At 39.5% G+C, this 24,169-nt stretch overlaps 1 long non-coding RNA gene across 1 annotated transcript; it reads right to left on the reverse strand.

The window, feature by feature from the left end:
- Positions 1-17,264: 17,264 nt before the first annotated feature.
- On the reverse strand, positions 17,265-23,937 carry LOC144241524 (uncharacterized). Its single transcript, XR_013338104.1, has 3 exons — positions 23,817-23,937; positions 22,796-22,983; positions 17,265-21,629 (listed from the first exon to the last, which is right to left on the reverse strand). It is a non-coding gene; the product is annotated as an uncharacterized LOC144241524 (long non-coding RNA).
- Positions 23,938-24,169: the final 232 nt, after the last annotated feature.

The raw sequence follows: 24,169 nt of genomic DNA on the forward strand, positions 1-24,169 counted from the left end.
TATGTACTAATAAATGTTTATTCTCACAATTCTAAAATTTTTCTTAGAGTATATCAGGGAAGGAGAAAGGCAAGGAGCGAGAAAAGTGGAAGAATTTTTATCTATGACTTTGCTTTGGCTTGTACTTCATTAATTGGCCTTTATTTTATTTTTGCTGCTGTAGGCTTTTTTCCACACTCCCTGCATGGTTATATTTATCTTAATGTCATTCATATTTTTATATTATCATAATATATATTATAATAACTAATACTTTAATGGCAATTNCTTAAAAAAAGACCACGGTAATGCTGAGGAGTTTAAATGTGGAGTTCGGACAGAAATATTTGTGTCTCTATTCCGCAATCCCTCCGTAAACACCCACAGAGCTATTTAACATCCACATTAACACAGATATTTCTTCTCTAGCTTGCTTCCTTTTTAAAAGGCATAGGCATTTTTATTAAATATGTGAGTGAAATTTCATAAAATTTGGTATTTTTGAATGTATGTACGCAGGGGTTTCCCCCCACCCTTTTAAAATAAGTAAAATATTTCTGTTTCCAAAGCTTTCCAAATACACACATCCTGACAAATTGGTTCATGATGATATGAGACTAGGCAGTTTGCCCACAACTGAAGATATTTTGCCAAGTCAGAGACTGCCAAGAGAAGTAGAGACAGCACTCTGAATATGAGCGGATGATCCCTCTGTAAATATAGAGGCTTCCTGCCCTTTCCATAGCACCGATTCAAGCCCATAGGACTAGCAGATACCTTAATTAATCATGGCGCCGTGTGGTGGCCATCCTTAAGCACCACGGCTATCTCAGCTCTGACCTAATATTCACTTCCCACCCCTTTCTTTGATGGGACCCATGTCTTTTTGTCATGACCACGTCATTCTGAACTGAGACATCAAGAAAATTTGGTTTAAATTGCAAGCCTTATATTACTGCAGTCTTTCCAACAGAATTTATGTCAACACTGAATTTTTACTTTTTCACTTGCTGTTTTCAGCATTCATGGTGTGAACATATGTATGTATTTTCTCTCTCTCAACCTGGGACAGCATTAGGATTTAAGAAAATCAAAGTTCTTTGGAAATTCACAAAAACCAAAAATAAGAATCTTTTAAATGACAAAGAAATGGAAGGTTCTTCATGCTGTATATGGAGCTGGTTCTCCTTGCAAAGACAGAAGTAAATTGCTACTCTCTTGGAACATTTTTTTTGGGGCCATTAAAGAGCGATTTCTTATGCCAGAGTAGTAATTTATTAAATGAATTCCCAGTGGCCTGAGGGACTTAATGCACCCACTAAACAGAAGTATACTGTTGCCTCCTCATTAGCAGATCTTGCCCATTACCTAAAGTTTCTAAGAGGCAGTAGTGAGCCCATCATAGCCCTTAAGAGCAAAATCTTATTCTCTTTGGTGAGACTAATTATTGACTTTGGGGGCATGTTTCCTGACTTAACAACCACTGGAAGAAAGTTCATGATATAACTCCATCAGCCTTATCCCTCCTCACCTCCACTCCCTGTGAAAATATTTACAGTGGCTTCTGGAGTTATTGCTATAGCTTTTCATTTGAAACCGTCAATGTTAAAAAAATCCTCTACTGGCCTTCATTCCTCCCCATGAATAGATCCTCCACCTAGTTGCTATGACATTCTCCAGATTCTTACATCTCCATCAGGAGCTCTCAACCTTTGTCTGTGCCAGTACATCTCCAGTCAATAAGAGTGACTCATCCAAGTGGCTGAGGCATCAGAGGTTGGGAGCAAAGAACACAGACTGAGCACAGATGGGTGCAATGTTTAGAAGCCCCAAAGTCTCCCCAATACTTTTAATATAACCATACATTCATGTATCCTTGATATATCAAAAACCACTGATCTGTTATATCCAATTTTACCAAAGCCACTTTTGTGAAATCAACAATGATTTTCTCTCAAGCTCCCTCTTTCTGTCACGTTTCCTAATAAGCGTTTTATAGCTGATACTAAATCTGCCAAGGAAAACACACAAGTTACACTTTGCTAGGCACTCATGGAGCTAATCTAATTAGCTGTGGGAAACACTAAAGCAAATCATGTGTCCTCATTCACTTGTTCTAGGAAGGTGTATATTACACTAACAAAATGCATATATAGGTATAATGTATATATTAACTCATCGGTGGTAAGACGCTATGTAGAATCAGGAGGGCAAATGCCACCCAAAGCCGTGTTCCCACACTGCCTGGCATGGTCCCTGTGCCTCATCATCCAATCACAAGAAGAAAGGATGTAGGCCAGAAACAGGCCAGAGCAACCGCTGTGAGGCCAGAACAGCCCTGGGGGGCTGGAAAAGTAGATGGAGGACATGGGCTCAGGGTAATTTAAGTCTAAGTGAGCATGTCCAGAAAAGCGCTACGGCCCGAGGACAAGGAACATGAGTGGCCAAGAATGAAAGAAACAGTAGATCCAATTACAGAGATTAAAGAATTTCTTTATCAATATAATGTAAGGACAAATGACAGCTCTTTGAGAAACAAAAGAAGTCCTTAGTTAAGAAGGTCTGAATGAGGGGTGCCTGGGTGGCTCAGTTGGTTAAGCGTCCAACTTCAGCTCAGGTCATGATCTCATGGTTCGTGGGTTCAAGCCCCGCGTCGGACTCTGTGCTGACAGTTAGCTCAGAGCCTGGAGCCTGCTTCAGATTCTGTATCTCCCTCTTTCTCTGACCCTCCCCTGCTCATGTTGTCTCCCTCTCTCTCTCAGAAATAAATAAGACATTAAAAAAATTAAAAAAAAAAAAAAGAATGTCTGAATGATGGTTATGAACCTGCCATAAGTGGTCTGAAACACTTAGGGGGTTTTGGTGGCTTGTGTCTTAGTAATCATGGAAGCCATACTTGTCCAGTGCTAGTAGTCATCAGTAAAAAAAATAAATAAATAAAAATGCCTATAATCATACCAATCAGGGAAGAAATGTTAACAGACTGCCATTGGACCTTCCAGTATTTTTCCTACAGGTAGAGACTACATATATATTTTTACTAAAGTAATATACTCTTTGAAGTACTTTAGAGTATTTATTTTATTTTAAATGTTTTATTTATTTTTGAGAGGGAGAGCATGAGTGGGGGAGGGGCAGAGAGACAGGAGAGAGAATCCCAAGCAGGGTCTACATTATCAGTGCAGAGCCCAACACGGGGTTTGATCCCACGGATCTGTGCTGAAAGCAGCAAGCCTGATGCAGGCTCAATCTCACAAACTGTGAGATTATGACCTGAGCACGCTCAACCAACTGAGCCACCCAGGTGCCCCCTTTTAAAATTTTTTTCTAAGTTTATTTATTTTGACAGAGACAGAGAGAGGGCATGTGTGGGTGAGGGGCTGAGAGGGAGAGAGAGAGAATCCCAAGCAGGCTCCTCATTTCAGCTCAGAGCCCGAAGCAGGACTCAATCTCACAAATCATGAGACTGTGACCAAGAGTCAGATGCTTAACCGACCAAACTACCCAGGTGCCTCATACTTCAGAGTATTTTAAAGACTATTTTTTAATTTGGCAACATAATGAACATTTTTTATTTATAGATATTTTAGAAAGGGAAGAACAGTCAAGAGACTTATCTTTCATTTGTCAAAAGAATCAACTCTTCCAACTAAATGGCTATATTTTTGTGCTTTTTTGATTCCACTTTTTTACATAATTAAAAAGTAATTCATTCTAGAGCAAGAGAATCTTCCATAAATTTCTCCTGCTCTTCACTGTACCACTCAATGGTGCAGAATGGCAGTAGGTTACGAACTAGTTTACGAGCAGTTTTTCATTTCAGTATAGAGCTGATGGTTCCTGCATAAAAATTACCTGTAACCTTCTGGATCTATCTTTCAAGTAGTTATGCATATGATTTAATATGCTGGCCCAGGCATATTAGAGTCAGCTAAATATATGGATTGTGCGTGTCAGCTCTTTCTCATAAATAATAATGTGGTACTTTCTCTCTCAAAACAATTGGCTGTCACAATGACAACTGATTGTATGAAAAACAAAGAGAGTTTCTTGTCATGGATCCTTAATAAGTTTTAAATAGTAAAAACTAGAACTTGGTAAACTCAAAAGCATATCGATTACATTTCCGTTGTTGAGATTATAATCCGAATTCTCACATTAGTTCCATGCTGTGCATTTAAATTTTAGTTCACTGAGGATTGCCGATGAGACCAGAGACATCATGTAGTATTTCCTTCAATATCTAGCTAACTATTGTATTGGATTTAGCAACTATTCCCTTCAGAGCCTGGATATGGCATCTGGAGAAACAGCTGTTCAGTTTCATATTAGGGAAACAGTCATGTAATGAAATGTTTATGTTTAAAACTAGATATGGATTTTATACATCCTGTTCCTATTTAATGAATGAATATGTTACTTTAAGAAATCATTAAATATTTCAATGTTTAGTCATATTTTCATTTTGCATAACAAGATTTTCATAGACGCTGATGCCACCCAGATCCCAACACACCCCAAAGGCTTAAGGCAAGTGTGTTTTCTAGCACCTGCGAAGATGCCACAGAAAGTGGACTCCTCAACTTGATCCAAATCTAACCTGGGGTACCTGGTGGCTCAGTCAACTAAGCACCCGACTCTTGATTTCGATCAGGTCATGATCTCACAGTTCATGGGTTCAAGCCCCATATCAGGCTCCATGTTCCTTCTCTGCTTCACACACTCTCTCTGTGTCTCTCAAAAATAATAAACTTTTTTTTAAAAAGTTTAACCAACTTTCAATCAAAATCCACAAACCTCTCCATCCATCTCTCACCTTCTCTAACTACCCCTGTGTCTTCCCCTCCACAGCCAGCATTTTCTAAGAGGTTGACTACACTTGCTGTCTCCTTTCCTCACCTCCCACCCAGCCCTCAGAGCCATGTCACTTCTCCCCAAGTCTGTGCCTTCCATGTCATGAGGCTTAATCTAATGGATACTCTTCATTCTTACCTTGACCCTTCTGCAATATGTGACACTGTCGAATATTCTTTCACATAGACTTTTCTCTTCTTTTGGTTTTGGTGAATGTCTTCTCTCGGAGTTTTCCTCTTACCTTGTTCAAAGCTCCCATTGCTCGCCCACTGCATCCATGTGGAGGCAATGGCTATGTTCTGTCACTCATCGTTTCCTCTTTTCCCTCTGCACCCTATCCCTGGACCATCTTACCCGTTCCTGTAGCTTTGGTTAATACATGCCAATTACTCCCAACTATTTCTCTCCAGAACAGCTCATTCTCCAAAGGTGCAGACTTATGGCCCACTTCCAACCACTCATCTCACCATAACGACCTCAAACTCAATGTGTCCAAACGGAGCTCATCACCTTTCTTACCTGGAAAACAGATTCCATCTCGTGTCCCGTTCATGAAGGAATGCACCATTCATAGAGTTGCCTGCAAGGTCATACACGATCCCTCCCTCTCCTTCACCCCACATCCGTTAACAACTAGGAGTCCGTGACAGGGACCCATATTATTGTTCAGGGTACACTTTTGTCTCAACAGAGCTACCCCTTCTCTCTTGCGGTTCTTGGCCTCAGGTAGCCTGTTTGGAGAGACAGGGGAAAGAAACTGGTCTTTTCTTTGATTAGAGAATGGCACGAGGTAGATAAAAATCAAAAGGCAAAGCAGAGCTTTCCCCTGAGGCGGCATCTCTTTCTTGTCTGCTGCTATGACCACAAAACCATATGTATATTACGTGTGGTCATTATGCCAGCATGCCACTTTTCTGCTCCTAGATCTAGGGAAGTATTTAAAAAAAAAAAGCATAGACTTGCTACAAAAAAATAACTCCAGGTACTTTAAAAAGTAGAGAAAATGGAAGAATTTGCCCAATATATGATTGTCAAATAAAAAAAATATAAAACTGGATATTTCTTATGAACATCCAGACCAATACTAATGTATTACCACTAGCTACAAAAATCTATTTAAATTAATTTAATTAAATGTGATTTATAATTGCATTTCTCAGGGCACCTGGGTGGCTCGGTCAGTTAAGCATACAACTTCGGCTCAGGTCATGATCTCATGATTTGTGGGTTCAAGCCTGGGCTCTGTGTTGATAGCTCAGAGCCTGGAGTCTGCTTCAGACTCGGTGTCTCCCTCTCTCTCTCTGCCCTTTCTCCTGCTCACACTCTGTCTGTCCCTTTCAAAAATAAACATTAAATTTTTTTAAACAATAAATAAAATAAAATTGCATTTCTCAGGTGCACAAGTCACATCCCAAATGCTCAATTGTCACATATGTAATGGCTACTATATTGGACAGTGCAGAATAAAACATCTCCATCTCTACAGGAAGTCCTACATGATGGTGCTGGTCTAGAGTAATAGAATTAGAGAAATAAGAATGCTACATAAAGTAAAGGGAGGTACGATAGAATGAGAGGAGAAGGCCAGTGGTGCATCTGCAGTGAAAACAGCTGCACCTTTAGCCTTTATGGTCTCAGGGGAGGTGCTCCCAACAAGGAGGAGGGCTTGGGGATGCCCAGGGAAGGACTGCCCATGAATGCACAGGATAACAGCATTCAGAAGAGCTGGAATGACACTAGCCCTGATACTACCACCCAGTGGGTTGTCCTCAGATGACTTCACTGCCCTCCTCAACAGCCTGAGCCACAGGCGTCACTGCTGGAGTCCAGGCTCTCCGAAGAGCAGCCGTTGGCTCTGAGTGAACCAAGACTCTGCTAACAAGTACGCCTAGAGTGGCAATTTGTGTGTGATTGGCAACTGTATGCATTCAGCTCTTCTACGGTAACCAGAGGGTCGTGTATTTGCATTCTGATGTGCCTCATTGAGTGAAAGAGAAAGCAGTAGCCAGCACGACAGCTGGATTCAGGTCCTAGTCCTTAGAACAGTGCCTGACACATGGAAGGATTCAATACACACTTCTCACATGGAAAATACTTTGGGCATGCAAATACCATCAGTCATATATCTCAAGAAAAAGTTTAATAATACCCAGCCTATAAGGTAAAGTATATCCTCTTAGTAAATTTAAGAATCAGAGGCCTGCTTCCAAGCTATGAGAGATGTATCTTACTCATCTACTCATCCTAGACTCCAGAGCCACTGGCCAATGCCCATTCTATCTACCACAAAGCACCATGCAGTTCTATCCCTTTAGGTGTCTGCTCATGTGGCTCCCCCATCTGGTAATGCCTCCCTCCTTCAAGAGTCTCAATCCCATCCATCTTTGAAGACCACTCACCTACATGATACACATCTTCTCTTTACTTCTGCCATTGGGTACTAGAAATTTGTCTGGCACTAATGGCATTGCGTTTTCTTAGAGCTTGAGTTCTCTGCACATCCACCTCCTCCTACACATGGTAAATCCTTTGTTCATCCCTCCTTGGATGTCCTTGGAGCCCAGAACAGTACCTGTCAGGCACATGGCCTAGTAATTTCTTCTCTAACAGGGGCACTTAGGAGTTGGTTGGGCCTCCGTCCATCACAGTCTTAATAGCATATTTGTCATGAAAATGAATTATGATGATGAATGCAACCATTTGTTGGTCATTTACTGTATGCAAAGCACTACAGAAATAGTTCATAGAATCCCCACAGAGGTGAGGTAACTTGCCCAAGGCCACTAGATGTAGGTGGCAGAAAGCAATTCAAATCCATGTCCAGCCCCTTCCTTTCCACTGCTACACTACTTTATCATCTGTAGTTAAGTATGGACCCATTTATTTGTTTTCACTTTGTAAACATTACTCTGGACACTATGTATAAGATATGAATGATTATTACCCACAAATAACTTTCGATCTCTGCCATATGCCTTCCTATGATTATTAATGCCCAAATTTTTAGAAGCATTTTTACTACAAAATGTGGGCTACAACCTGTCACAATTTTATCACTTGCCAGCCAGCATTTCTGTCAAGGGAAACATTGGACTAATTTTTTTCTACAACTAGATAATTCCTCAGCATTATTTTTGAATCATGCAAAGAATAAACTCATCCATTATTATACAGATATATTTATTCTTGTGTTATTTTTTTAGAACTGACATGATCTCAAAGCTTCCTCAGTACTCTGAGGTGAGCAAAGAGGAACACTGCCCAGAGCAAATTACCCTCCTAACTTACAGAGCATTCTCTGGAAAACTGGGGATGGAAATGGACACAATATATTTGTTGCTCAGTATTATTTCCTATTTACGAAGCCACATAAACTATAAATAGACATGAAATAGTCTACTAAAAACCCAACTCAGTAGCATAGTATCAAAATAATTAAACCTTAAGTGACTATTAATTCGAGTCAAAAGATCCAAAGGAAAGATTAAAAGAAACTTGGGGCTCCTGGTTGACTCAGTCAGTAGAGCCTGAGACTCTTGATCTTAGGGTTTTACGTTCGAGCTTCACTTTGGGTATAAAGATTACTTTAAAATTGAAAAAAATTGTTAATGTTTATTTATTTTTGAGAGAGAGAGAGAGAGAGAGAGAGAGAAAGCAAGCATGAGTGGGAGTGGGGTAGAGAGAGACAGAGGATCTGTAGCAGGCTCTACCCTGATAGCAGAGAGCTCAATGCAGGGCTCAAACTCACAAACCATGATCTCATGACCTGAGCTGAAGACAGATGCTTAACTGACTGAGCCACTCAGGCGCCCCAAAAATCTTTTTAAAAATTATAAAATAGTGGGGTAATAAACATCTGACAGGCAATACACTAAATGTGCGGCTCTTTCTTGTTCTCAATTATATATAAATATACTCCATGAAGCAGGCTTTGTACAAGTGTTTTAGCCTCTCCCAATGGTATGACACAGTCAGAGGCTTTGCCACATTCCTAACACTGTATTTAACAGATCTATTAAATTCATAGATTGGACCTTTGTAATAGGGCACTCAATGCCAGAATATAGTCCTCATTGGCTTATTTTTTTCTAACAATTCATTGAGAGTACATTATGGTTTACGATATGAAAACACTAAACACTAGATTTACATATACATATACACATTCAGTCATTGCATGCTTGTTTTGTTAACTCATGCATCAAAATTACATACAGCCTGGCTATTTTCTTTACTGAAAATGGTTACTTTGGTTTATATCAATATTGTCTTTGGGGATTTTAAGTGTAAGTACAGATTTAATTTTTCATTCAAAAAGCACTTTTGTGCCAACCCTCTCCTCACACCTCCCAAATCCAGGAAATTGCCAAGATTTTCAGAAAATATATTTACTCATTCTTGGAATGTACTTGGAAGGAGATTAAAGTATGGAAAAATAAAAGCCAATAAATAGGACTTGCAGGCTAAAAGAGATCTCTTTAATTCATTTTGTTGTCAATTCCAAGAAAGAGAGAGAAAAAATAGTAAGAAAGGATGGAGGGAAAGGAAGAAAGGAAAGTGAAGGAAAGGAAGGAAGGAGGGAGGGAAGGAAGGAAGGAAGGAAGGAAGAAAGGACAGAAAGTTTCCATAATCTGAAGCACCAATTCTAATATTTATCAAAACTATACCTTAATCAATTACATCCATCAAATTATTAAAGAAACTTTCTTATTTTAACATGTTAATAAATATTACCTTATTTTGTATTTGGTGGAGGCAATGAAATAATTTTCCAAAGGGAGTACTTCTCACGCAGACATTGGAATTTTATTCAGATAAGACTATTAGAAATTATAGTTTGTTATGTATCCAACTGGATGGTTATGCTTCTTTAAAATACAGAAGATATTAGGTAGTCTCACCCAGAGGCCCACTAAAAAAAATATCTGGCCACTAAATTCCTTCAATTTAGTCATCATGGAGAATATTTCCAGGCAGCAGACAGTACTGAGCATTGGTATAAAGCTGCCTTCTGATTTTTCTCATTAAAAAACAAGCAAGCAAAACAAAAACCAACTTTTAAACATTGTTACTTAAGACAAAACAGGGAAAATCAATCTCTGTAACTGAAATGGATTGGAGGTAGGAGGGGGAGTTTAAAAATTCTAAAATGTTTATTTTCCTCTCAGAATCCATAAGGCGATTTCAAACGGCAATTTTAATACTCTTTAGGGAATGAGAGAAGAGAAAGCAATTTAAAATCAGTGTGATAAAAATTAGGTTCCATTTCAAGCACCTAATATATGCAATATGCTGTATCCGTAATATCACTGGTACCCACCTCAAGTCTTCCTCTTATAATTATAAGGGCATCTAGGATAACAAAGGTGAAGTGAACTTCCTAAGGTATTTAATTCTGAGCCTTAGTTTCTTACCTGGAGAATGGAGCAGTAGTAACAGTAATTACTTTATTGGGTTATTATGAGGCCTCAATGGAATTTGTATAGAACCTGATCTGAGTGTACTTGTGCTCTTTTTGTTTGGTTGTTTTTGGGTTTTTTTGTTTTTTGTTTTTTTTAATAAGGCCACCCAGTAGTGAGTACAGAGTTTCTTTCCTTCTTGTTTCAAGGCCCCGCCCTCTTTCCACCATACCACACATACAATGAGCACAAGGAATGGAAGCCTAAACTCCTGGAGACATTTAAAAACTTCAAATACTTTTTAAATTCCAATATTTAAAGGCCAAATAATAAATTTTTACCTGTCACTTGGAATTCTAATTATAATATAGAGTTTCTCTTACCCTAAAGGATTAGTGAGAACAAACCCCTACTTCCAACAGTCAGCAGGCATACTGGTGCTCTATCATCAGCCATCATTATTAAAACTTAAAGCACCTAACACACACACACACACACACACACACACAGAATATTACATGGCCAGAAAAAAAATGAGATTTTGCCATTTGCAACAATGTGGATAGACTTAGAGGGTATTGTGCTAAATGAAATACGTCATACTAAGAAAGACAAATACCATGTGACTTCATTCATATGTAGAATCTAAAAAACAAAACAAATGAATAAACAAATAAAAGGCAGACTCAGGCCTTTAAATACAGGGAACAAATTGATGATCGCCAGAGGGAAGAGGCAGAGGGATGGGCAAAATGGCTGGAGAAGAGTGGGAGATACAGGCCGCCAATTATGGACACAGGATAAAAAATATAGCCCATGATACTGTAATACCATGGGATGGTGACAGCCGGTAGTTACACTTGCAGTGAACACTGCGTACATAAGAGAAATTGAACCACTAACGTTGAATCACCTGAAACTAAAAAACATTGTGTGTCGACTCTACTCTAAGATAACATTTCTTTAAATTAAAATACACAAATACAAGGTACTAAATTCTATAAAATAAATAAATTTTAAATCATTGTTTAAATACTTCCTACAAGCCAGGGATCTCCATGAAGTACACACTTCAGTAAGCCAAGTATTATCAGTATGTCATATGTGTCTATGGGATAAATCACGTCAGAGACCCACCGGAGAATAATGCTAGCACAGACTCAACAACAAAAAGAAACAGAAGACATTCTTATTCTGAGTCCAAGGTGTTCGAATTTTGTTTGAAATAAAATCACTGCTACATAGTTAACAACAAAGTAGGAGGGCAGAAGGTAAAATGAGATGGGTGGGCAAAATTCCCTTGTAACTTGATAGACAAGCATATTTCATGGATTTGGATGTACACATCTTCACAGACATGTATGAAACCAGGGCAGAGAAGAGTACGTGGAGAACTACAGTCGATTTTGACTAGCAGCGAGTGATGTGATGTGGTGGCCATGTCTGTCCGCGTGCAAACGTGGCTGCCATTCCTGGGGGCACGATGGCCAAGCCACAAGCCCACGACATTTCAGCTAACAAACCATTTAATAGCCATTTGAAGAAAGAATGAGTTCCTGTCTGAAAACCTGCAGACAACTTCAGGTAAGATCAAGAAAGTGCCAGCATCTAAGCTCATAGACTGATTTGGATGAGATCCAGAGATGACAAGGTGCTCTGGGATCACTACCATGACAGTGCTCCTGCTGACCAGATGGGGACAATAGAAGCAGGGACTGGAGGGACCTGAGTTGAAAGTGATTCAGAAGACTTGGTCTAAAAAAAAAAAGCCTTAGGATTACCTCTCATTTACTTAGTGTTGTTATTTTTATGTATGTCTGAATGATAAATCATAAACATCTGTGTATAAATATACCTAAGATAGACCTTTCAAGAAGTTGAAAACAAAAATCCTAATTGAGGGGCGTCTGGGTGGCTCAATCAGTTAAGCGTCCGACTCTTGATTTCAGTTCAGGTCATGATCTCATGATTCTTGGGATGGAGCCCTGCATCAGGCTCTGCACTGACAGCCTGGAGCTTGCTTGGGATTCTCCCTCTCCCTCTCTGTCTCTGCCCCTCCCCTGCTCGTGACCACTCTCTCTCTAAATAAATAAGTAAACATTTAAAAAAAGAAAAAAAAAGGAAGAAAATAACTCCTAATTGAAAACCATAGGGAAGCATTCCTCTTGCCCAGGGGCACGCACTGGTGGTCTTGCCCTCTGGGGTCTCTCAGACTTGATGACATGCGATATATTCCATACCTTCCTTACCTCGCCTGTTGACCTTTCAAACACACTCTTGTAAGACCAACTCCGCTCTTGTCAATCTGCCCTCTCCTACTTCCTAATGTGTGATCCTTATGTATGGTCTCATACTAAATTTTGCCCCATTAAATACAGGTTAAAAGGACAGGCTTAAAGTTATACTGTTGAGATTCAAATTCTAGTGTTCCCAATTAATGGCTGTGTGGCCTCAGGTCAATTAACAAAACCCATCTTTACCTGAGCTCCCTCATCTGTAGAATGGGAATAATGATGGTATCTATCTTTGCAGGGTTACTGTAAGGATTAATGAGAAAATACATGTAAAGTGCCTTGAACTGTCCTGGGCACACATTAAATGTCTTTTTAAGTGTTGGCAATTCTACTTTTTTGGGTTTTTTTAGTGTTTATTTACTTGTGTGTTGTGTGTGTGTGTGTGTGTGTGTGTGAGAGAGAGAGAGAGAGAGAGAGAGCGAGAGCAAGTGGGAAAAGGGCGGAGATTTCAAAGTGGGATCCATGCTGACAGCAGAGACCCTAATGCAGGGTTCGAACTCAAGAACCATGAGAATATGACCTGAGCCGAAGCCAGACCCTTAACCAACTGAGCCACCCAGGTGCTCCAGCAATTCTACTTTTTAATGTTGTTTTGTAATCAATTCTAGAATGTGAGCTCTTTTTCTAACTTATCTTGAAAACAATTCAAGCTCATGAGTCATAAACCTCTCTCCTCTGTCCCATGCCTCCCCTTCCAACCTGCCAGAGACTACCTAGCTGACTGTGTGAGGGACTCGTGTTTCCCTGACACCAAACCGTCTATGCATTATCTTCCTTGTTAGCCTCCTTGGGGGGTGTTATCAACCTCAGTTGCTGGTGGTGCAACGGACTGGCAAGGATTTAGTAACCTAAGGTCACTCGGCCACATGCCAGAGGTTGGAATTTGTATCCTGGGTCTTGTGAGTCTGAAACCTTCATGCTCTTCCCTCCCTTCCACATGATGCATGTTAATCCACAGGAAGAAAGAAAGACAAGGCACATGATCACCGTACATTTGCCAGGTTTGGCTTATACGGTAAGCAATCAGGACAACACTCAGCATCTCTCTGGGATTCAAACCCAGATCCGAGCATCTTGGACACTGATACTTCTTAATTTCTCCACTTTTTTTTTTTTTTTTTTTCTTTTGTTTNATAATTATTTCCAGGGACAAAATCATATGTTCACATATTTACATTAAATATATCTAAAAGGGGAGTGTGTCTGAAATGCAATCTAAGACAGAAATTAATGTTTATGTAGGGAAGGTATCAAAATATGTTTGCATTTTGTCTAGCAGCATATCATATGCTAGCATGGATGCCATAAATACATTAATCATGATTTGATTCTTTTTAATTGCAGGAATTGATGGCTATTTTATTAGCTTTAATTGCAGGAAAGGATGATATCCCTCTCACAATTCAGGTTTAAAAAAAATAGGGCCAAAAGAAAATTGTAATTCAAATAAGTGTGTCATTTTAGCATTTTCATCTGCCTTCACAAAATGCAATATTTAGTACCTTCTGGTACAAGAAAACCTAAATGAGTGTGTATTTTATTTTATTTTTAATGTTTTATTTTATATTTGAGAGAGAGAGCACGCACATGCGCACATGAGCAGGGGAGAGGCAGAGAGATGGAGACAGAATCTGAAGCAGGCTCCGGGCTCTGAGCTGTCAGTACAGAGCCCGACGTAGGGCTCGAACCCACAAGCAGGGAGATCACGACCTGAGCCGAAGTCGGATGCTCAACTGACTGAGCCACCCAGGCACTCCTGTAAAATTTTACTTTGTAAATTATTTGCATTTATAGTTTTTTACAAAAGACAAGAAAGTCAGAGGCCCTGAAGAACAACAAAACCACATCCCAAGGTGAACTTCTGGTAAAGAGAAGCCTGGTTTTCAGGGTTTTGGGGTGAAAGGCAAGCTCTCCTCCAAACACAAAGGCCTCAGGTTTCCTCCATGTTCTCTGAAACCAGGGAATGTCCCGCTCGAGTCAACTTACACAACTTCAGGGATCGGTTCCCTTGGGCTTTAGTCCTTAGCTCATGCGTCAATGTCCCTGAGCGCCTGCAGTGTGCCAGAAAACAGGCCAGGAGCTATGAAGTAGGGGTAACACTAGCAGGGACAAACCAAATGGGCTCAGAGCCTCGTGCAAGTCACAGTAAAAACCAGACCATGTCACTCCGGGACTTTCTGCTGAAGAACGTGACATTATACAGATACTGTCGCCTGAGCCCTCAGTGAGTGCATCCAGATGATGCTGTTCACGGCACACGCTCACAGACCAGAGAACAGCAGAGGCATAAAAAGTTCGGGGCTAGACAGCTACTCACCAGGAAAACCAAACCTGCGTTGGGGGTTTCCAATTTATAGATCAAGACTTAGAAAAACTTAAATGTATATTCTTCACTTGAAATGGCTATTTTTGTAAATGTGGTTATATAGAATGATTAATTTCCAAAACGAAGTTGATGTTCAGTTGATTGAACTCAATAGATGTAAAAGAATGCATGCTGAATATATACAGTTCACCATCAGTGCTCATTATTCAACCAAGAAACAGATGAGATTCCACAGACATCCTGTTAATGGTACATGGATATATTTGAGGGGGAAGTTGGCCAAAAAAGTGTCCATAATTACACGAATACACGCTGTCCTCAGCATAACTCTAGGAGGGGAAAAGAGGTAAGTTTTTCATTTAAAATTGTTCAAGAGGACGCTTTTAAATTAAAAATCCTCAGTGGAGCTGCATATGGCCTGGAATGAGACTAGAAGGTATTCATTTTCCAGATTCAAATGAAAGACTTTAAAATCTGCCTTATGTGAAGTGTTTTTATTAATGATATAAAACATCCTATTCTTTATCATTTATCAAGCACTCCTTACTTGGGATCTCTACTTCATGCATCCAACTCCCCATTTTATTTTTTACTTTTTTAATGTTTTTTATTTCTGAGAGAAAGAGTGTGTGTGAGCAGGGGAAGGTCAGAGAGAGAGGGAGACACAGAATCTGAAGCAGACTCCAGGCTCTGCGCTAGCTGTTAGCACAGAGCCTGACATCGGGCTCGAACTCACAAACCGTGAGATCATGACCTGAGCCGAAGTTGGACGCTTAACCAACTGAGCCACCCAGGTTCCCCCAAACTCCCGATTTTAAAAAGTACATTTTTGTGCTGCCTGACAACATCATTGACTTTTCTAAATATGCTTGATAGATCAAGGAAGACTTGAAGCCTAAGATTTTAGAGCTGAAAGAGAAGATTTTCATAATGTGCTGCTGGCCCCCACAGAGCTCTGGGGCTGCTTGGGGATTTAGGATAGGAGTAAACGTGTTCTGAGGCAATGTCTCAAAAATTACGGATCTAAGTTGAAATTAAGGCCTGTCTAGAGAGATGGGTCTCTTTTGAAAATGCCACAGATCCCTTTAGGTAGACTCTCCAGAATCTGAGACCAAAAGCCAGGATTTAGAGCATCTAGGGGAACAATGTCACATCACAAACTCCTGGCCTCCCCTGTCTGAACCAGATCATGTTATTTTAGGATCCTTTTCATGCCTAACATTCTAATTGTTACATATTTCTTCCTAATATTTACCCTACATCTTGCTTGCTTTAAATTCACATTCCGCTCACCCTTGAATTCAGTGGGAATAAAAACAGCCCTTCATCATCACCGAACATATCATGCGTGGTGCCATTTATACAGAACCCAGAATACTACTGCAATTTTTTTTTAAATTAATGTTCTGGGGCTGCTTATCATGTCCTAATTATTGTGCTATGGTCTATATTTATTTATTCTATTTGCTCAAGGTCCGGAAGCCAGAAAGTTGAATCCAGTAGACTCTAGATGTAATGACCCCTGAGATGCCGCTTATCTGTGGATGAATCACAACCCTCGGGTGATGGATATTTAAGGCTGTGGGAGCCATAGCAGAAACATCACATGTGACCCTGCCTACCACCTAATAGATCCCGCCATCCCACCTCCTACTCCGGGGAGCCGCAATTACTGGCACAAAATCTCATGCTATCACCCTCGGGAGTACTTTTTCAGTAGGAAGTGGGGTAGGGGGGAGGAGAAAGGCACAACATATACATATATAACAATCACATAAATGCATCCAAGCACACATCGTAATGATTTATTCACACTTTGCATGGTGTGTGGGGAGCCCTGCTTTCTCTTGTCTTTCAAGTTGGAACTCTGATTTCCCGTGCCACCCATAAGGCCACATTACTGTAAACATTTATATATCGTCAATTTAAACAACATACATACTCTATGCCATTCATCAAAATGTAAACGATTACAAAGGAGGCCAAGGCGGAACCGCTGTGAAAGCCGTAACATTTATTGAAGAGCGGACATATGTTTGCAAATCACAGCGCTGCATGGGCATACAATCCATGATTCGTGATGCTGTTCCAATTAAGCTTTTAATAGAGCCTTCTCATTCAATCCCTTTTAAAAACAATTAATGAAAGGGNAAGTGTCAGTTACAATTACATTTCCAAAAACCAAACTGCAGCTTATATTTAGAATGAATCTGTGCTCAGCTACTTAGATGTACACATGTTGATAATTCAGACCTATGCACACATTTCCCGATGGGCAGAACTTTTCAAAGAATAATGGCTGTAGTCACCCAAAGAGTATCTCAGAGTATTGTCAAGTTTAGGGACCAGGACAACAACCGCAATAGAATTTCTACCATTTGCCCCAATTGATACACCACTTTGCCCTGAGGATATTCAACTCAGCATTTTATTTTTGGAATAATAAGGGGAAATTCATCTGACAAAGGGCATGATACAGAACACATGTACAGAAGACACTTCTCATCTTAATGTTGCAAAGTTGATGTCCTTCCTTTTGTACCACTTGGAAGAAATTTTGGTCGAATTGTCAAAAAACAAAAACAAAAAACAAAAAACAAACCCCACCCAGCTCTTAATGTGGAATTTAACCTCCCATTTTCCTCTAAAAGTTATCTTTTAACAACAATAAAAAATAAAACTTCATTTCCAGGAATTTAAACAATTTAAAGGAAAACATCGGGTTGATAATTCAAAATAAAAAGTTATATTATTCATTTTTCTGAACTACCACTCTTTTTTTAAGTGTTTACCTTTCATGGAAATAACTGTCATAGTCATCATGGAGTAGAAGTTTGATTTTATATCCTTAGAGATTAATAATAGAATGCTAACGAGAATTTTCTAATCAAAGAATATGATAGTGTAAAACATCTAGTGTAGGAATATCTAACTGATAACCACTGAGATTGCAAAGAGTCTAGAAACTTCGGGAAGAGTAAACCTAGCTGATTGATGGGCTTTGCTCTATGCAACTTACTTTGTTTAATACAGCATCTGCCGTGGCTTTAGTCAAAGCACAAGTTGGCAGCTGACTTCTAAGCATTGCCTATTACTTGGTCCTTGGTCTGAACTGAGAACTGGCAATTTAAGGTCAGGCTCTTGCTTATTTCCCGTATATATCTCTGGATATAATAACTTACTCCTTACTCCTCATTTTACTTTGAAATTCAGAAATCTTCTACCTGCCTGAACCTGATGTTTTGATACCTAATTTAATATTACATATACAAATTTATATAAACCAAATATTTTGTCTAAAAATGTAATTTTCTTTAACCTCTCTTTTTTGTTACTCTTCAATGCCCAGGCGAGGAACCTGTTTACGGCACTCAGACTCTTTCCAGTAAAGAATCCAGATAGGTTCATCTCAGTTTTCTGGCAGGTGTTTCCTAGTCACTGGCACATCTGGTTTCTCTTCACCTAGAAAAGTTTGCTGATCCACCATCATCTGCCTGGTATCTTGCCGGATTTATCCCAGAAGACTCTATGGGGAAATGCCCATTTGCACTCCTAATTTGTAAATCACAGTCACAAAATCAGATGAAAATGCACATATGCTACTCACTAACCTGTACACCAAATTTATAAACCTAAAACTATAAAAAAGAAATACCTTCATATGCATCTCTGTGACTATTTCCCCAGCCTTGAAAAGTGCTGGCCTTACACATTTGCTCATTGTTTTTAAAAATCACATTCTTTTCATTTAATCAATAAGCATTTACTGAACTCCTGCTGCGAGTGGCCACAGTAACCTTTCTAAAAGAAAGCAAAAGGTTGTTCAGTGGGTCTAAGGCAGCAATAAGGACATGTCAATTTACGCTAGAGTTTTCTAGTCAGTTTTAAGGTAATTTCTTTCATATAAGAGGAAATAAAGAAAGTAACAGAGTAAAAAATGGAAGGGAAGAAGGCACTCAGTACCTACTATCTGTCAAGCACTGGGCCAGGAACTCTGTGGGTGTTTGGTGCAGAAATGCTAAGCCTCTTAAGAATTACAGAAGGTATTTATTTTTCCTATTTTATGGACAAGAACAAAAAGCTGATGATTAGTTCAATAATCGTTCAAGACCATTCCCCATGCTACACTATAGTTTATGTTCTGAACAGATTCACCACCTGAAAAGGCAATCAGCATGATTTTAATTTGAACTAAGAGCTGAGTAGCTCCAAAGTAAAAACTCAAGGCTTACTGTTTTTGTTGTTGATTTCACAACACAAGATGCTGTAAACTTCTCTGGGCTGAGAAACTGCTTGAGTAGAGCTACTCTAATTTGCTTCAATTCCTTTAGTGGGAGGGAGCCCTGAACATTATGCACTTCCTAAGTCAAAAAATAGCTGATATAAATAAAATTTTTCCTTCCTCAGCCCCCAAAATTTTGTTATAAGATGAACTGAACAAGAATTTGGCTATAATCCTCCAAATTCCTCAATGTTATGAAACAAAGTCTCTAATTAATGTCTCTTGATGTTCTAGGATATATAAATCAAGATACTCCTCTGGTTGTGATAGCAATATTTGTCCCTTAGCTACCTCCTTTATCTTAAAATATTAAGAATATCATAAATGTTAGATAAAAGAAAAAATGCTACGAAATAATTACTCATCCTAAGAGTAATTATCTCCAGATACAATTCATGCTTAAGACTCCTTCCTTCCTCTTATATTTTAACTCTTACCTGATCTTCATTTAATGCAAAAGAATTAATGGGTTTCCTTTAATACTTCCCTACTTAAAGTTTTCTTCCTCTGGCTTTAGGTAAGAAGTCTTACAAGTCCATTGGCTAGTTCATCATTCTTGACTGTGACTTTTAATTTAGGTAGAGAATCATTATTTTCACATTCCACTAGCAGACACAAAGAGATTTAAAGGTAGTAAGATAATTAAAGTTAGGCGTTACACAACTAGAAAATAAATCTTTAAATGACCAGAGTCCCGCCCCCTATTTTCTTTTGGTTGCAATAGATTGTACCATGATACCAATGGTGAATAGATTTTTCGGAAATTGCATCCTTTCTAGCAACAGTTCAACAAATCCATGTAAATGTCTGTGAAATAAATCTACCACCGATGCTGCATCTAGAAATGAGGTCTTGAACAGGAAGCCATTTATTATCACAATAAATTATATCTGTAATCTAAACAGAACCCCCCCCTCATCCCCGACTCCTTAAAAAAAAATCTAGCTTGGAAATTTTAAAGACTGGTTCACTTAAAAAATGACGAAAAGGTTGACTGGAGTATAATCCTTACTTATCTGCAAGCTACGTACAGTTTAAAGGATAATTTATACATGCTTTTGAGTTTAATCTCCTTGCATTGCATTTAAGAATGAGACTGATTTTACAGTGTCTAAATTAACCTCTAGAAGTAGATAAACTATGTAAACCTTAGATTTTTAAAGCAGTACCGTGATAAAAATGCCCTTGGAGTCCTTAACTGCTCACCTAGGGACCAGTATGCACCAGGAAGAAAATGAATGGAAACCGCTTTTCCTTCGAGAGTCTCTTCCTACTCTTAAGAATCACAATGCTGATGCAAATGTACATATCGTGTATATTTCCAAGCAGTGTGGGAAAGATTCTGTAAAGCAGGACTGGTCAGGGCCTCTCTGAAGCTGCTTGCCCCGGGAGCCTCCTGTGTATCTGTGTCTTCTTTGATAATTTCCTTTCAATTCGTTTTGATCCCATCAACATGGCTGTGTTTTCTAAGCAGGAAATAAAACTACTGACATTCAAAGGCAAGAAAAGTAACAATGAGAAATAATCCAGATTTGTCTTTTTTTCCCTTCTACTCTCCTTTCTGGCTGTGGTTATGCGGCCAGTGGTTATATCGCCCTCACTGCCCCCACAGGCCCGACTTCAGAAACCTGGGGAGTGAGGTGGGATTGGCCACAACATTGACCTTGACAGTCCCCAGGGAAGGAGGGAAACTAGCTATCACGTCACATCTGGCTCTTGCTGGGCTTCTGGGAGAGCAAGACACTCTTACTGGTCCTAATGTTAAACTTTAGCCAGGTTAAATTAAAAATGAGAACTTAGAAAACATGGTCTTCCCTGGGCGACGTTCCTTAATTCATCAGCTTTATGATTCTACCTATATATGTATGATTATTAAAAGCACCTTAAAATACGAATTCTATCACAAAACTATCCTATATTGAATTCTATAAAAAAAACTTCAACCCACGAAAACATGGTCCCATATGAAGCAAAAGGAAGATGTATGTTAAAACATAAAACGAAAGCTACTAATTCTCAAGTTAAAGGTAACATGGAGATGGTGTATTCTGGCAAGCTAATGCCAGAAACCTGCTTTTTGTCTTATATTACACTTACAATTAGTTATCACCCAAATGCCTCAGCCAACCTCATTTATTTTCCCCAAGAATTCAGAGAATGGACAGGAGAGTCCCCAAAATATGCACAAGACCTTATCTCAAAACTGAACTCTGTTCTTTATGTGATGTTTCACTGCCTCATTTCTAGCTGTTGTAAGTTAGTTACCCAGTATACAAATCGATTATTCCAGAATTTTTCCAAGCAAAAAGTTAAGCTGATGAGTATTTCCAAGGTCATCATCCATGTCCCTTTTTTGAAAGAAGGTTCTAAATATGCCCTTTTCCAGTCTTCAGGCACCTCATCAGTCCTCCACGAGTTCTCAAAAATGATATCTAGCGGTTCTGTGATGACTTCGGCCAATTCATTAAGTACTCTAGGATGCCGGCCATTGGGACCTGTGGATTTGAACATATCGGGGTTATTTAGGTTCTCCTTTACCCATTGTTCCCCTAGTCCATCATGGATTCCTGTTCCTAGTTTTAAGTAAACTCCATGCCCAGTGTGGGACTCGAACTCATGACCACATGCTGTACCGACTGCCACTCCTATGTTTAAGTCACAATTGTCCTTTCTGGTTACCATATGGACTTTGGAAAAAAAAACGGCACTTTTTTAAATTTATTTTTTGAGAGGGGGGAGGGGCAGAGAAAGAGGGAGACAAAGAATCAGAAGAGGGCTCCAGGCTCTGAGCTGTCAACACAAAACCTGCTGCGGGGCTCAAACTCACAAATCGTGAGATCATGCCCTGAGCTGAAGTCAGACACCTAACTGACTGAGCCACCCAGGAGCCCCTGGGAAAAGAGCTTTAAGTCTTTGTTTTTCGAATCTATCAATTATCTCCTTGAAGCTACTAAATGAGAACCGTATTTTATTTTTTTCAGGCCTAAGTCTTGCTTGTCTTATTTAAAAACATTGTTCTTTTTTTCCCTCCCTTTTGTTTCTTGGAAGAACAGGAAAGTCAAGAAAAAAATGAAATGAAAGTACGTCTTGCAACAGTTTGTCTCCTTAAACGACCTCACTCCCTCCTACACTGGAGTGTCCTTAGGAGCAGAGTAACTAACTGTCCACACACTTGAAGACACTCTACAGGCCACCTATCTTGTGCACTAAGGGTACATATCTATTCAACTTGTATCTGCAAGTGCTAATTCAAAATGCACCTTCTGAAATAGAAAAAAAGGTCACAATCATCCTTAGTCAGAATCATTTGTATGCATACACAGTAACTTTTTCAGAGAGGCATTTAGAAAGCATAGTTGTACACGGAAAGAGGTGGAGAAGGATTTCTTAGGAAGCAGCCCCCCTTGTAGAAATTGCCTGCTGCTGTGTGCTTATCTGTGCCGATGTTCTGGGATTGCTATTACACTAATTATCACCGAGCTGTGATAGGTGTTGACAGTTTTAACCCCTTCTTTGTCACAGGGATTCCTCGGAAACCGAGAGCCAGCAACAGATTATAGTTTTCTGCCCATATGTCGCCGTATGTCCCAAATCCCCTGACAGATCTAGAATAAACAGAGGGGAGGAAGAGAGAGAGCGCAGAGGGGAAGAATGACGACACCTGAGTCTTCCATGTGATGTCTGATGTGACAGGCAGACTGTGCCCGCTTGGATTCAACTGTTTACTTGTTTCGTTTTGTTTGTCACTTCGAACAGCTTTTGGAAAAGGTTGAATCAGTTTTGTGGTCTTTTGTTTTGCCTTTTTAGTCTCCATCTTTCCAGCCTCGCCCCTAGTTTTATCTCTTAAAGCTGTATTACGTACAGAAAAAAAAAAAATCACATTGCAGACATCATTAAATGGCTCTTCTAAAGAATAGCTCTGCCCATTTCTCTAGGGTACAACGATTTGTTTTAGCACATGCCATTTTCACCCCTGCTCAAACAGCTACCTGCTGATGGCAATATGTTAACTAATATGTCATTATTAATTAGTTTGGGTAGTAGCATCCACCAATTGCATCTAAATGGAGAGAAAGTATTACTATCCGTGCTCAGAAAGTTTCTTTCTCTAGGGAATCAAGCTCTTTCCAGGCCTTTTTTTTTTTTTTCCATATTACTAAGTAATAATATCATACTACTAATTTATATATTCAAATAGTCATTCAAATAAACTCATATCTAAGCCAACGCCTCTATTAAGATCACTTCCTGCTATGAACTATGGAAAAGTAATAGTCAATCTACCTTGACCAACTTTTTTGGGGGGAGGAGGCAGGGAATGAGGGGAAGTTCTGTAGAGGAGGGAAGTCACCCTAATAATAAGAAAGGCAAGACTGTTTGGTGTAATGCTGTAACAGGTGAATGAATGAAAAGGCATTCCACCAAAAACTATATTGGCTGTATACTGCAAGAGATTGTATTTCAAGCAGAAAAGGCAGAAAGAGCCTCAGGTTACAGCTTTAGGTGTTGGGCATCAGGCATTTCTGAGAGGGCAGGAAGACCCCAGCCAGGAACAGGGAAGAGTCCCACAGGGAGGGATGAGGCAGCATCGTGAGGACATTCTTCCTAAAATGAAAGATTCTCCGCTATCTGCCCATGCTAGATATAGTTCTGTCTGAAGTCAGAAAGATGGCCTCACCTACCTTTAAAGGTCATTTTCATTCTAGGAACCTACAAAAGTCAGGAAAATGCCTTTGGACAGGTCATCACCAGAGAGGGCAGACACCTTCCATATTATCAAACCCCTCTGAAGACGTGGACCGTGAAATCATTCACAAACCTGGCATCAAGCTGACAGCCTCTGAAACCTCGTGTGTGCCTTTGCTTCAACAAAAACAAATCACATTCATTAAACAAGCCCAGCCTTGCATTTTGCTATTTTTTGTTGTTGTTGTTGTTCTTTGGGAGAGAAGGGGGGGTGGCAGACAAACAGGATTTCTGCAGTTGGGTCAATGGAAAGTTTCAAGATGTGAGCAGTCACAGACAGCAGTAATTA

This window comes from Crocuta crocuta, unplaced genomic scaffold (assembly GCF_008692635.1).
Source record: "Crocuta crocuta isolate KB4526 unplaced genomic scaffold, BGI_CrCroc_1.0 scaffold25, whole genome shotgun sequence".
Classification (NCBI taxonomy): Eukaryota; Metazoa; Chordata; class Mammalia; order Carnivora; family Hyaenidae; genus Crocuta; species Crocuta crocuta.